Source organism: Rhea pennata, chromosome 3 (genome assembly GCF_028389875.1).
Source record: "Rhea pennata isolate bPtePen1 chromosome 3, bPtePen1.pri, whole genome shotgun sequence".
In the NCBI taxonomy this organism is placed as follows: domain Eukaryota; kingdom Metazoa; phylum Chordata; class Aves; order Rheiformes; family Rheidae; genus Rhea; species Rhea pennata.
Genome location: NC_084665.1, coordinates 24681877 through 24696878, shown reverse-complemented (window position 1 = coordinate 24696878; position 15002 = coordinate 24681877). Strand labels below are relative to the sequence as shown.

At 36.3% G+C, this 15002-nt stretch overlaps 1 protein-coding gene across 1 annotated transcript in view; it reads right to left on the bottom strand.

Moving 5' to 3' along the window:
* USH2A (usherin) overlaps positions 1–15002 on the bottom strand; it is a 397775-nt gene that overhangs the window by 208618 nt on the left and 174155 nt on the right. The gene's annotated exons all lie outside the window — the stretch shown is intronic.

The window sequence follows — 15002 nt, the reverse complement described above, 5'->3', positions numbered from 1 at the left end:
CACAGTCCCCTCCAACCCTCCCTGAACTGCAGCCTTCCCGAGCAACCTTTAGAAATAAGATAAAGGCCTGTTTGTCTCTTTTTTTTTAAAGGACTTTTCTTGGTGCCAGAATGACGCATAGCCAGTCTGTGTAAACGTTCAGCACTAAAGTCTACATTTAATGAACTTCCAAATTATGTCTTTGCTTATTGGAAATAAAACTATCCATTGCTTCTTTAGTTTACTTCAGTTATAACAACCGGTAAGTAAAGTGAGTCTGAAAAGGAGAGGGAAAGGAAGCAGGGAGAGGGCAGAGCATGTTCATTTTCTATCAGGCACATGAGTAGAAATACTCAGTATCACTAGCTTAGTTTTGTTTCTCTAAGATGCCAAATCAGTCACTTCTTTGCACCTAACGTGCTCTTATGTAGCCCTGCTTTTTAAAATCTCATTTTTCCTTCATGAACCTTTGTAGCCTAGTCATTGTAGGAGACATCACAAGAATCATGATCTTTCATGTCAAATTATGAAAAGGAAAAAAAAGATGTTATGAACAAGTTACCACTCCATTATTTCAGCTTTATGTTTACAGCTACAATAATAAATTCGCACCAGGCTTTTGTTGCAAACCTGAATCTCAGATACCTCCTGCTGTAAAACTGGAAGTACTACTCTGGATTCACAGTATGAGGAAGAACATATTGGCCTGCTAACTAACAGATGCACATCCTGTGCTCCCAAGAGTTGTTCCTGATGGTAATTCTAATCTTGGTGCATGGGAAAAGAAAAAAAAAAAAAAAAAAAAAAAAAAAAAACAGTTTGCATTGACCATACATTTAGTGCCGAGTTAATTGTATCAGGTCAAGAAAAATACCTGACTGATACTTTTACAACCCGCTGAACAGCACATCTAAGTGTGCAACTGTAGTTAGAGAAGACAGTAAAATGTTAAGTTATATAAGAATATATGGTCAGTAATGCAGCAGCTACTATACATTTTATATAAATCAATAGCGCAGTCCTATCTGGAATAGCATATATTGCAGATTACAGAAATAAAAAAGCTGTCTGGAAAACAGCAGTAAGAAAAAGCACAAGCACACAAACACTTTCTAAGGAAGACAGACTGAAAGGACAACTTGAGTAAAGAAGACACATCATACAGGTATATAAGTGCTACATAGAAAAGCAATTAGTAATCTATTTTCCCAGGAACCCTCTTTCAATAATATAGAAATAATAGGACAATTTAGGACAATTAGTCAATTCAGAAAGATGCACCCCATCCAAAATCATGAAACATCTGTTGCCGACAAGAAGATTCAGGACAATCTTTATAAATTAAATTCTGGGAGAGAGACACTAAGTATCAACACTGTGCTTTTTAAACTATTTTTTTTTATAAGCACCACCTTTAAGCTTTCCTGTCTAAGCAAAAAAAAAAAAAAAAAAAAAAAAAAAAAAAAAAAAAAAAGGCAGAGGGAAATAGAAAGAGAAGGCAATGAATTTCCATGAGAAATATTTTCTTTGACCAAAAATAAACCATTTTACTAGTAAATTTTCACTTATTTAAATTGAATATGCATGCTATATCATATCATTTTAACCCTCAAATAAATGTTTTTATGAATAAAATATTCAACAAAAATATTACCAAGCAAGCATAAACTTGACACCTCATACTCAGACTAGATATTGGAACCTAATCAGAAAAAATATGACAATAAATTGGTTATGGGTGACTTGTTCCAGTATTTTGTACTCTGCCAGCAATGCAAGAGGTTTAGAGAAGAACTCTCACCACTCAGGCAAGGCATCATGTGATTTAAGAGCTTCTAGAGAAGAGATACTATCACCTTTCCAGGACCAGAACAGCCCTGTATATCTGAATTATGGTTAGAGAATAACAGGTTTTGCTAAAACATTACCATATTGCTGGAACAGGGAGAGTGGAGGACTCGGTTTCTAGCACGGTTCCCAGACAAGACAATTTAGAGCAACTTATATCTGTTCCAAGACTGCAAAAGCTGAACTAGTGTTTCAGCTGGCCCTTGAATGAGAGGGTGGTAAAGGACACTGCACTTCTGCCTGCTCTCCTCTGTCCTCACCAGCAGAGTCAGTCCTAGCTGTTGAGTCATTAGTATCGCTGACATGCAGTTGGGGAAAATTATTGTAATTTCTCCCCCCTCACCCCCCTTTTTTTTTTCCAACTTCAACAGTTTCACATTTGTTTTCAACAGAAAAAGGAAAAAAAAATCTGGAAAAGCTCGAAGTTGTTTTTTTTTTAACTTGACATGTTGCACTAGCCAATCATGTTATGCAGTGTCAGTAATGTCAACAGATAGCATAACTGCCACAATCTGATGTGATGCATTAGACTAGGATTACCAGAATAAATCATGTTTGTATGTACACAGATCGCAGGTGGTGCATTCAGCTGCTCTGTATTACAAGGTATCTATAGAATGTGCAGATTAGGATATAATGTTTAGAGGCTAGTTCTTGTTTGTGAAGTGCTTTGCAACCATAACTCAATAGGAAAGGGCCACTGCACAGTTATAATGGCATAAACCATCATCAGGGAAAAATACAAATCGATCAGTGCCAGCTATATTAAAGAAAGAGCATGCATCTGTCTCCAGTCTCATAAATTTAGTGGTTGTTGCAGGCCTTTTCTTTATCCCACATTCAGTTTATTAATAACAGTATCTATCATAAATAATAATAACGCAGAGTAGTTTATTTCAAGATGAATACTCTTATTGTCTGTTGATCTTCTCCCTTATCTCTTACATCTTGTGTATATTCCTCCTGCAAATGGCGGGGGGAGTGGAAGAGAAGAGCTAGTTTAATTTATTGTTTGAAGTTTATGCCCTTTAATTGGAAACTGTGTGCTATGCTAAGAAAGTCGTCTGTGTAGGCTCCCTGAAATATCTGCATACCTTAACAGGCATGTTAAGCTTGTACAAAGGAAGCAGAATTTACATTCTACTGCATGTTATAAATAAGTAATAAGAACAGATTAGAATTATGCATTTACGCCTACTAGCGAGAGTGAGATGCATAATTCACAAGTGGCAAACCCTGAAGAGACCATGGAATTTCACCCCAATCCTCTCCCCTCCAATCTCACGCATGTAGAACACGGTATATTTTTCACCCCCACTGCCCCATCATTTCTTCTTTTTTAGCTAGCTTGTTTAGCTTTAATAAGTAATTCTTTCTCCCAGAAAAGCAACACACACTATATATTTGGCAGTCATTGCTAGAAGAATATTTGCCCCATGTTACAATACTGGTGTTGCCTTTCTGGATTTTCTCCCGATACTCAAGGACACGACTGTAAGAGGCAGGTAAATGGCAGTGCTTTCAGAAGGTGGCGGGGGAAACAGCTCCGGGAAACTGAAGTCCCTCACCAACTCGCAAAGAGGACACAGACCACGGCACTGCAACTTCCTCACGCTTCTCAGTTAACGTGAGAGCTTGCTCCTCCAGTGGGATCTTGTGGAGGAAGATAGTATTTTCAGCTAATCTCTTTGCCCATTCAAGTCCTCTGCATTTTTGTTGAAACTTGTAAATTAATATCAATTGTAGCAGCAATTTATGTTATGGGATATGAAGGCCACAGAGTTTGCAATGCTTGCAGCCTCCACCACAGCAGTTCTACCTTTAAAACATTACCTGATGATAAGGTATAGGAACAAGGAAAGATTTTAGCCTACTTGCTTTAATGCTTATTCTTAGTTCTGGCTGGAGTACTACTATGTTGATTAACACACCTCCCAAAGAGGCATCACTGCAGGCAGACTCTCGGTGAAAGTTGTTCTCTTGTAATTTCTCTGAACTTTCAAACTAAATCTGTTTCGTTCCCTGGATTTTTCCTTTGTCCTGTGTGCAAGTATTTTTGATTTTGTTCCAGTTCTAACTACCATTTGTTTATCCTGACTCCAGCTCCACTGGGCAACCTGTTTTCACAGTTAAGCTAAGACATGTACCTCTTTTTTTTCCGGTAATATTCATTTTGATTTTTTCTTATTATTTAATCTTTTGATTTCTTCCAAGGATCTTACATTATTTTGAGTGCTCCTTCACTACCATTGTATGTATTTTATCTTTGTGAGTAAATTAAGAAAAAAGATTTCAATTATGCATGTATTTTAATTCCCAGAACAATTTAACCATTTAAAAATGGCTGTGTGACAATGCAACGATATTAAATTCCAACAGCCTTATCACAAAAATTCAAAACATGTCAGTTAAAAGGAAAATACTTTTACCCTAACTTTAACAATAGCAACAGGCACCACAATTAGATAGATATGTAGAAGAAAATTGTTATCCTTAACTTGAGACAATGAGAGAGCTAGAACAGCAGTTCGTGAGAATACGTAGACTTGTGTTTCAGTTGTATTATTTATTATTCCTTGAGCAAAAAACAAATGGGTAACAAAATGAGTTGATCATAAATAAACAACAAAACTAAGATTCAAAATAAATGAGGCAATCTTGGCAAATCCCTTGGCAGTCTTTTGGGGGTGTGATATAAGGCATCAATGTAATATTTGATACAATTCTATATACCTTACCAACCAAAAAAATGTAGAAACACACTTTTACTAATTATAGCCTTTCACTTAGTATCAGCAGATGAAGCCTAAGTTATTACTACTTACAAACTAAAGAATAAAGCTACAGTATTTCCCCTGTAAGATTAAAAGTTCATCCTACAACTGTCAGTATGAAATTTGACTTTCACAAGGATGCTATTGACATTCTGTATCAACACGGATTGCTTTCCACTACCGACTGATTTCCTTCTATACGTTTCTCTTAGAACAGGCTGTAGAAATTTTCACCACTTATGCATCCTTTGTATGAAATCAGCCAATCTAGCCAGTGATCCTAGATGAGTAAGCAAGACCCTCACGAAGACTCAGACACTTTTAGCGAAACTCTGTAGTCACCTCTGAATAACCATTTCCACCGAATAAATCCTTAACTAGGGGAGACTAGTGGAGGGTGTGGTAAGGTCACCCACTGTCTTTAACAAGAAAGCTTTCAAGTGTTGGCAGAGCTTCCATAGCTGCAGGCAAAAACTTCCAAGTGAAGGATATGCACTTCATCATTTTGACCTATCCAATACCTTTTAAGTACCACAACACAGAAATAAATAGCAATTAATGCAAAATCCTGTATAAATTAATGCAAAATCTTGAAATCAAGAGCATGTTTTCAAGACCATGAATATCTGGTCTGAACATAATACCTACATTTAAAACACGCTGCGTTTTGGCAGCCCCTGATACTTATTCAGCACCGATTCTAACAAATCTAGCTTATATTGACTAGATAAATCCTAAAACAAAATATTAAAAGCCTCCCCGTAAGATATTTGTGTAAAGTTATATATAGCATCTCCATTGATGGAAACCACAGATGCTCGCAGGAAGAACATAAGTTTCATTGATTAACTCACAAATTTAAATTAGAAACTGCTAGTGATATATTTCCAGATACAGAACAGAGGCAATATATTATCACTAGTACAAAAATTCACTTTTCCTCAGCTGACTATTTATTATCTTACATCTACAGACTTCTACAACACCACTCCTTACCAAAATGATTGAACAGCACCATTATTAAATTATAAATCCAGATGTTTATTTACATGCAGCTGGAAACATACCCAGAAATAGAGAAAAAGAAATCAATATATGCATATTGTAAATGTAACTTAAATGTGCATCTGTAATAAGGGAACATGGTATAGCCAGAGCAGCCATCACTGAAACAGCAATGATTTTGTTTCTAATCCACCTATTCAGTCACTTTAAGATCATTTGTCTAAGCATTATTTAAAGAAGATGTTCTTCTTACCTGTTATTTATGTTCACATAACTTTTTTACCCATGCACCAGTTACTCTTTTTGGAACACATCCATTTAAATTGTTACCTTCTTTATATGGTATGAATATATCTCTCGGGGGGGGGGGGGGGGGGGGAGGGGAAAAGAGAGAGATCCTCCAGAAGCTGTACATAAAGCTACTGTATTTGAAGCAGCTGTACATAAAGTACAATTTATATAAAATGCTTCAATCAGAATTAGATTGCCATAAAAATACAGTATTTTATGCAAGACTGGTGGAAAACATGCTGGAGTTCAATACTGACTAAAAGGCTACTATGCTTTATGTAAGCAATTTAGGTGATCAGTGTGGAAATCTAGGTTAGATTCCTGGCAATGATTCAACAGGAAAGCAAGTCTCAAGAATGCCTTTCATGTCTTTGTGATATGAACTATGCTTCACAAATGTTTTTACATAACTTTGAAGGATAGGGAAATAGATTCTGAAAATACAGGAATCCTCCTCCAATCATTCAAACCCCATATATTTTAAAAATTAAGTTTGTATTCAACTACTATATGGCCTTGTAACATTCAGGCATGTATTGTTCACATATAGGACAAGACTTGTGAAAGATGAAAACATTCAGGCAAGGCTGGACTTCCAGTAACTTAAAAATACATTGATTGGTGAAGTATTTTAGAAATGTCAGTTTTAAGGAAGTTATTCTCAGATTTATCGATGTAACAGGTCTGAAACACATACGCAAACATCAAAGATTCACCTTTTTGTAAAACTGTCTCAGTATAGCTTTCTGGTTTTTTGATAATTAAATTGCTAGAAATATTCAAGTGATCGTTAATGACTCAACACCCTCATGATAATAAGTTGGTAAAATTTAGAAGAAAGGAACACATGGCTGGGGACCCTACACAAGTATTAACTGCCTGTAATTTGTCACCAGTCATTAATATTCCACTAGTGTTAACAGGATGTTAGAACATACCTGAAACATAGAGGAGGGTGTGTGTCTACTGCAAACTAATCAGGAACACTGCTACTACTTTTAGTCAGAATAATTATCCCAGCTGATAAATAAAACTGACACAGTTCATAACAGTACTATGTAAGAAAGTATCTGTCTTAAATCTGGCAGTCCAGCAGACCAGTCAAGAAGTCTGGGTCATAAATGACTAAGGAGAAATATATTTTCCAGGGCATAAGGAAAGTCTCAGAATGAAACTTTATTATGTATATTAATTGTAAGATCAGAAAGGCTGCCCCACAAGAAAGGCTGCAAGCATATTAAGTTAGAGGTAAGTGAGGTATATCCTTATGATATAAGGATCTGTTTATCAGGGATTCAGGTAGAAGCTGCAGGTTTGGCCTCAGTCCATCAGTGCAAAAAGATGTCATATCTTTATTTACATTAGACCAGCATTACCTAAAACTAAGCATAAACCATACTGAGGCGCCAAAATGATCCTGGCAAAAACCCTTTGGGAAAACAGAAATGCTTTTCTCCATCTATATATGTATGGTCCATAAGTTAAATATAAAACCAAGTTGCTGGCTGTTTTCTAAAGTGTTTAACAAAAGTGCGATTGAATGAAATCTAGACTTAAATTACATACTCATGCACCTGTTTTATTAGCAAAATTAAAAATAGAATGGAACATAGCACTTTCCCTTACCAGCTTGAGACAAACTACAATTACCAGAGCTACTACTGGGAAAAAGATCCCACAAAAAGCTTTTTCAGGCCATAAGTGCAACATGGCCAAGAAAGTATATTCCAGTTCTGATAGATCTAAAGAGAATTCCCAATGTATAATAGGAAACAGTGGTCATTGTACGTCAACTGCTCATAAAGAGCACGTATATCACCTGCTATGGCTTTCATAAATGAAGTTCTCACTGATGAAAGACAAAACGTAGAGAAACAGATTATGTCCTTCAAAAATCCCAGAAGGGAGGTAGGTAAAATGTATGAGACTGGAGGCAGGCAAGACGCATGAAATTGGGTGACTTTTTTCAAGAAAGGCAATGCTAAAGCAGAAGGAATAAGAAAGTGGCAAAACAAGAATTTGCTACTGAGAGCAGTGCTTCTGAAGTCTTGGAGTGCTTCTGCAAATCCACAAAACAGAGCAGAACATCTCCAAGATTTATTGAATGTGGTAAGTTTTAGATAAGGTCCTGGCAAGAATCTCATTAGAATTCATGGCTATATGACGCAGTGGCTTATATTACGTGATACCAATTGCTTAAGACAAAGGTAATGACTGAAGTGGACCCTTTCACACTGTCCAGTGTTCAGTGATTTCTGACCACCACACATGAGCCAGATTTGTCTCTCATCTCACAAATACACTAGATGCAATACACTCAACTATATTCTTTGAAGGTATTCTTTGATGGTAATATCTGGACAATCAGCTCTGCCATTTCCAAAGAAAAGTCTGTTTTTAAATTTTACTAACTGAACTCCAACAAATACTTGGTTGAAATCTCTTTCTCAGTACACACAATCTTTTGAAGTGATCTCAACGTCTTTAACTCTGCTCACCAATCTACATATCTGTCAAGGGCAGACTAAAGGACTAAGAGCCTAAATATGTCTAAATTTGACAGTTAATTGTGAAATAAGATTGCAGCACAAAATAATCTGGGTGGGGGGGGTTACTTTTTTGATTGGCTTTAGCTCTCGTTAAGGAATTTAGATAGATAACCCTTGAAATCAATGTTTTTCTTCTCTTTGCTTAAAACAAGAACTAGAAGCCAAAACACTTCCATACTGTCAGAAGCAAAAGGAGAAAAAGGTCTCTCCCCACTCCAGAGCTATTAGCTTTGGGGTAGCTATTTGCTCCAGTTTGTATTTGTACACACAGAAGATTGGGAAGTACCAATCCCTCTTATTTTATAATTCATGTTGCATTTTAGTTTTTGGAAAGTGCTACTCAGGCAACCTGAGAGCTCAGCAACTCCAGCAGGGTTAGCGTGAGTTCTCTCCCAGCTTGCTGTGTTACCCAAATCTGATCAAAGGACAAGGATTCCAGAAGCTTGTCCAGCTGTGGTTTTATAATGACACCATTAGGTTTTGCTCTATAATCAAGGCCTCTAAAAGTCTCTGTAGCTTCAGGCTTAATATCTGCGACAAGGTTAACTGAAATCTGCAGCAAGGATAACTACTTTAGCAGATTGTATCAGCAGGAAATATTTAAACACTATTTAAAAGGATTTTAAATAAGCAGATTTTATTTAACACTGCACTAATGCACTGCAACAGAAAATGATACAACAGAGCTGCTACAAATAAACATAATGCTTTTACCCTAACCCCAACCCCCCCTCCTTTCTAAATTCTCCAGATCTGTACTATTAAGTCCAATAAGTGGACCAGATCTTTCTCTCTGAAGCTGAAATACAGAAATGCCATACTCAGGCAACCCATTTGCCCTTTGGTTTTGTGCCTGCTGAATCTGCATTCTGAGTCTGCAGAATTAATTACAGTGCTACCGGTCACTGGCAGTGTCAGTGTCACCAGTTCAGGTGTATCAAATGTGCTTTCTTAGCTTCCATACAACTTCTTGAGGAAGGCCACTTCCTCTATAAAACTGGTGTACTCTGCCCTCTAGTGCTAGGTGCACCATTGTAAGTTTAAAGGTATACTCAGACCAGCATAAAGCCTGCAGCAGCAGATGTTCTTTACATACCATCCTAGAAAAGTTATTTCCTGTATGCCTTATCATCTGGATTCGCTGTTAAGTCATGTATGAGTGGTAGGCCTGGAACTGTAGCATATTATTGCAAGAGTCTGCCAATAAGAAAGAGACTTTGGGTCATATCTCTTTGGGTCTCAATGTAAGGCTCACAATGCTGTAAAGTAAGTCTCTGCTTCAGAGCAAATTCAAGAACTGTGAAATCTGAAGTTGTAATAAACATAAATCTGACACCTTCATTATACTGAACAGTAAACCACTCTTCCCAAAACATCCTAGTGGAAGAACACTCTTGGTTTATTCGGGTATTTTTACAGGTATTTCACTGCAACTTGGAAGATGGGATATAATCCCATACCATAAGACTACAGAATTTTTTAGCTGTTGTCCTTTAAGACAGAAGCTCTCTCTTTCATCTTTGAGCAGGTCCTAAAACAAAGGAGCACAAATCCTTAGGGCATGAAATAAGTGTTTTTAAATACTCTCATAACTCAAAAATATTTGAAAAGTAATCATGAGAACAGCAGTGATATCTTAATAAAACATAAGGAGTATTGCTTTCTCAGTAACATTTTTCCTTGCAATTCTCCTCTACACTACATACAATTCTTCTATGGATTTTCCCTCATTCAAATCATTTCACTTTAAGTATTATATTGATATAATGATAGACATTCTTATCATGAGCCTATCACTTAAAATAAGCAGTACTAAAAATAGGGATAAAAAGAACAAAAACTGAGCACTTTTCACTAGAACACAGTAACTGTATGTGGCTGTACATAGTTTGTACTATAATTACTACCGGTTTACAGCAACATTAAAAAAATACAGGTACTAACTGGGTTCTCCCATTTTTAATCTTCAGATATGTTGAACTCAGTTTTCATGTGTGTCAAACATCTGTCTCTTTTTCAGAGAAAAACAAAGCTCCCATCCTGTCCTCCTGATTTGCTAGGATCAGCCCTTCAACACTCAGGTCTGGTAACAATTTGAATAATCCAAAGTTTAGTTTATGTTCTTAGAATAAATCTTGATGACCTAATTTTCTCACCTTTTCCAAGGAACTCTTCAATACTTTCTCTGCAAAACTGATCCAAAGCTGTTTGTCACAGACATCAGGAATGCTTATTAAACTTGTGGGGGATGTAATTTAGGATAACTCTCTACTGGTTTAATTCAGCTGAGGATCTGCCTTTGTAACACAGTCAATTGGATCTCCTCCCTGAAATACTGGAAACACTTCTTACAGGTTGGCAAAGAAAAGCAAGTTTCAAACAGCTGAGCATTAATAAGACTATCTTCTTTTTAAAAATTCATGATCAGAACCATTAGAATCTGCTAGGGAAATTATGTGAACACAATTTGTTAACATTGTCAAGTACTATATGCTGCAGAAAATGTAGACATGTACATCTACAAGCTCAGTACAAAGAGAGATTTACAAACATTTTGTATTCTAAAGATATCTACAAAGTTGTTTGTAACAGAAACACTGTAAACAGTGTAGATAACACACACCTTGGTCTGCCAAATGTGCAGCATTTAAGGAGAGAAGAACACTTTGACACTAATCTTTTTTTTTCAGAATGTGCCTTTACAATGATAATATTTCCACCAAAACAAAACTTAACATTTTGGTCACATCTGATCATTACCTATCACTAGAAATCTCTGCTTATGCCTTTCTGCATTTTAGATGGTATTGGCACCATTAGCTCAGAGCATTGCTCTCTATTACTTTCCAGTGTAATATCTATCTTGTTTCATCTTTCATGTAAGCAGGTGGGAAAGTTTTTGAGATGGATAAAAAAAAAAAAAAAAAAAAAAACTCAAGAACATTACATTAAGAAATCTCCACGTTTCAAAGTAGAAAATTCCAATCTGCCTATCAGCATTTGCATGTTTGCACTCATTGTTCCTCTCCTCAGAGCCCCCTGCTCAAATTTTCCTAAGTCAAAAGCCTTTGAAAGATCAGACTGTACATGATCATGTGATTTCTGCTAAGAATTTGGGATGTATCCCTACAAGTTACTCCCTCTCCTCACAGCTACCAGCTCAGCTCCTCATTATCCAATTTTGGAGAGTAGGGCCCTTGTTGCAATTTCTTTTCCTGAGCTGCAGCTGCTAGTCTTGGTTACAGGAGCTCCTGAACTCTCAGATATAAAATCCAAAAGCATGAAAACAAGAGCCTGGATTCACTCAGCCTAAATTCCAGCTAGGACCTGAATTGGGTATTTTCTCCTGGCTTGTTCTAGGCTCCTCGAGGTCCCTACCCATAGGAGACAATAAGCTTTCACTGTAATTTAGGATGTGAAATAGCACTCAGACAGCATCAAAAAGTAGTACAACATAGGGCAAATGGGGAAAGGTGAAAAGCAGAAGAAACAATGGCAGCTCGAGGCAAAGGTGCTGGGGGTGCAGGGGCTGACTTGCTTCTAGTGCTTTATTATTCACAACACAAACGGGGTTTGTCAATACGAGGAAGATATTTAAAGACACTAATGGATGATGGATGCCTAATGGATGCCCCTTTTCAATGTGGTAAAGTGTACATTTGCCATATGTGCTTTTAAAGGGTTTCCTTTTTAATTACAGCTCAACCCCTAGAGATAACAAACACTTGAATTTCCATGAAAATCAATGAGTATTTCAAGCTCTCCACAACTGTCAAGATCAGGAACAAAGCTAACAATATATTTGCAGTTATAGTGTTGAGAAAACATATCCCTTCTCACGTCATGGATTAACTAGTGTGGGCACAAACCAATTATGCTTCCCATAGTCTGAAGTAAAACTCAGCAAAGTACTAATTTTTGGACAGAACAGATTTTTTCTTATTATGAAAAGTTTTAAACAAATTGAACTATTCCAATAGATGCAGCATTTCAAGAGTTCAAAAAACACTCAGAGAATCTGTGACTTTCTGGTATAGTCAACTAATCAGGAACTCAGCTGTATAGTTATTAAATTAGGAAAATCATTTTGCCAAATGATTAGGAAACAGATGTCAAAGAGGATGAACTTTGGCTTTTTGGTTAGGGTCAGTAACATATTATTATTATGAGGTAATAAGTCATCAGTAAGACTAGGATAAACACTGCAAGGATAAAAATAAGGAAAAAAAACAGGAAGCTAGGAAAGAGGGAAGGAGATATGAGGAACTCTGGAAAGTCAAATATCCAACTTTTCAATGTAAAACTGCTCTTGCAGAAAACAATATTATAACTCTTTCAGCATTAGCCTACAAAGGAGAAAAGCTTGGGCTCTGAAAAGAAGCAAAACCGGTTCAAATTAAAGATATACAGATCTAAGCAAGATTTTAAAAAGACTTCATTCAGAATGACTGGGATTTCTAATGATCCAAATCCCAACCTGCTAGCTCAGATCATTTCTTCTCCCTCAGGCAAAGTGAAAAATTGGCAGCTAAATAAAACAGGACCAAAGCAAATAGTCTGATCCCCACACCATGTAGAGGTGTCCTGTCATGCACTCCTGCACAGGGCAACCTGAGCTGATTCACTAGACTTCCCTTTGAGGAGAAGGAAAAAAAGGAAGCTCCCATTAGCACTGAGATACTGCCAGTCCTGATGAGAAGATGGGACACCAAGGTAAATAATTGTATCCTACTGAATACTAGTATACTAGGAGAAGGTTGTGATCCCAGCTCAAGAGCCTTGCCCATCCTGGAGGCACTGGAACTAAATTTCAGGTTCTGCAAAAGCTAGTAAAACTGCCTTCACTGGGTCCTCTTGTACTAGACTAGTTCTGCAGCTTGGGGGAACCAAGATGTTTCTTGGTGTAATCAAAGTTTAGGGGCTGAAATTTTTATGCAAAAGGTTAGTTTGGAATAAACAGGAGTCTCTGTTCTCATTATATCTTAGGTCTACCAAAAAAAAAAAAAAAAAAAAAAAACATGAAAACAAAGTTATGAAATGCTCAGCTGGAACAGAATTATCGAAGTTAAAATAAAGAAAAACAAATTATTTCCAGATAAAAGCAACAAAAGCTCCTCTAGGAATTTTATGAATCAAAAGACTTTTCCTTTGATTAGTTTAGCTGAACGTAATCTGATGTAGCTGAAAAAGCTCCATGTAATCATTCAAGATTTGGGGGATGGGAAGTGGGGAATCAAATTCCCAGCCTTTTCAACTTGTCCTATTCTTAATTTCTAGAAGCACAACTATAAAAATCACTTAATTCTGATTTCTATTAATAAGTATACATTTTAGCTATGGGTCTGGATAAAATCAGACCTGAATGCAAAAACAAACAAACAGAACTGTATTATGGTGAACATTTCCCCCGATCTTTTATATTCCTTTTCAATTTACAACCAGGTTGCATATGAACACACCAGTAAAAATTCCTATGATGAACTTTCAATAATGATTTTAGTAAGATTGGAAGCACAATTATTTCCATTTCAAAACTCTTAAGAACAGTGTTATGGGATGGCAATGGAGATACTGCAAAAAAGATAAATGGCACTACAAGAATATCAGAAAACTGAGGGGAGGGAGGAAATTAATTGAACCTATACTTTTGATAAATATTTATTTCTTTTTGCAGAAGAAAAATGCATACTAGTTTGAGCTGTCATTATGCTAACCTATATTCTATTTTTCATATTATTAGTAATACATAATGTGGTAGTTTATATTCAAAAATAAAACCAGAATGTATATACCTCATGTATTTATCCAGAAATACACTAAGGTTACTATGGTTACGAAAAATCCATTACCTTTGAATACAGAATGAAAAAGTTTGACTTAAAGTGTGCACTATTTATTATAGCGATCATCAACAGCCTTCAGGAGGTTCTCTAACTGGATTCATTTTTCAGTGTCAGAACTGACCCACCACACCAGTAGCTTATGGCCTGTTCAAGGCAAAGAAATTTGAACCATAAGAATTTTTAAATATGTTTTACACTAACTCAGGATGTAGAAATGGCTTTGAATTTTAAGGCCTTACATTAAAAAGAAAGTATGGCTTGACACTCTTTCTTCAGTAGTCCAAAGGAAATGTTTTAGTTTTATTTGTACCTATTAACATATACAAATTCTGACTGGACTAGAGTAGTGATTATGTTTTGCTGTGATATTTCTTGTCTAAAATTTTGATTAATTTGTTTTTTATGTTCTAAGAATAATCTTAGTCTGAACAAATGACTTGGATACCTAATTAAACTCTACCAGTAAAGTTAAAATAGGAAGTCAGATAACTATGTTTCCTTATATTCCCCAAAAACATTCATACAGCTTCTATGTAAAAGTTCAAGAATACTGAGATAAATTGACTATAGACTGAGATTACAGAACTCATTGGAAATGGATTTACTTTATGCATTGAACAGGTGAGTTAAACATGGGCTGTTCGGAAAAGCAGCACAATGGCTCGCTAATTAAGAATGATCAAGCACGACAGTGGGAAAAAATACTCAATTTG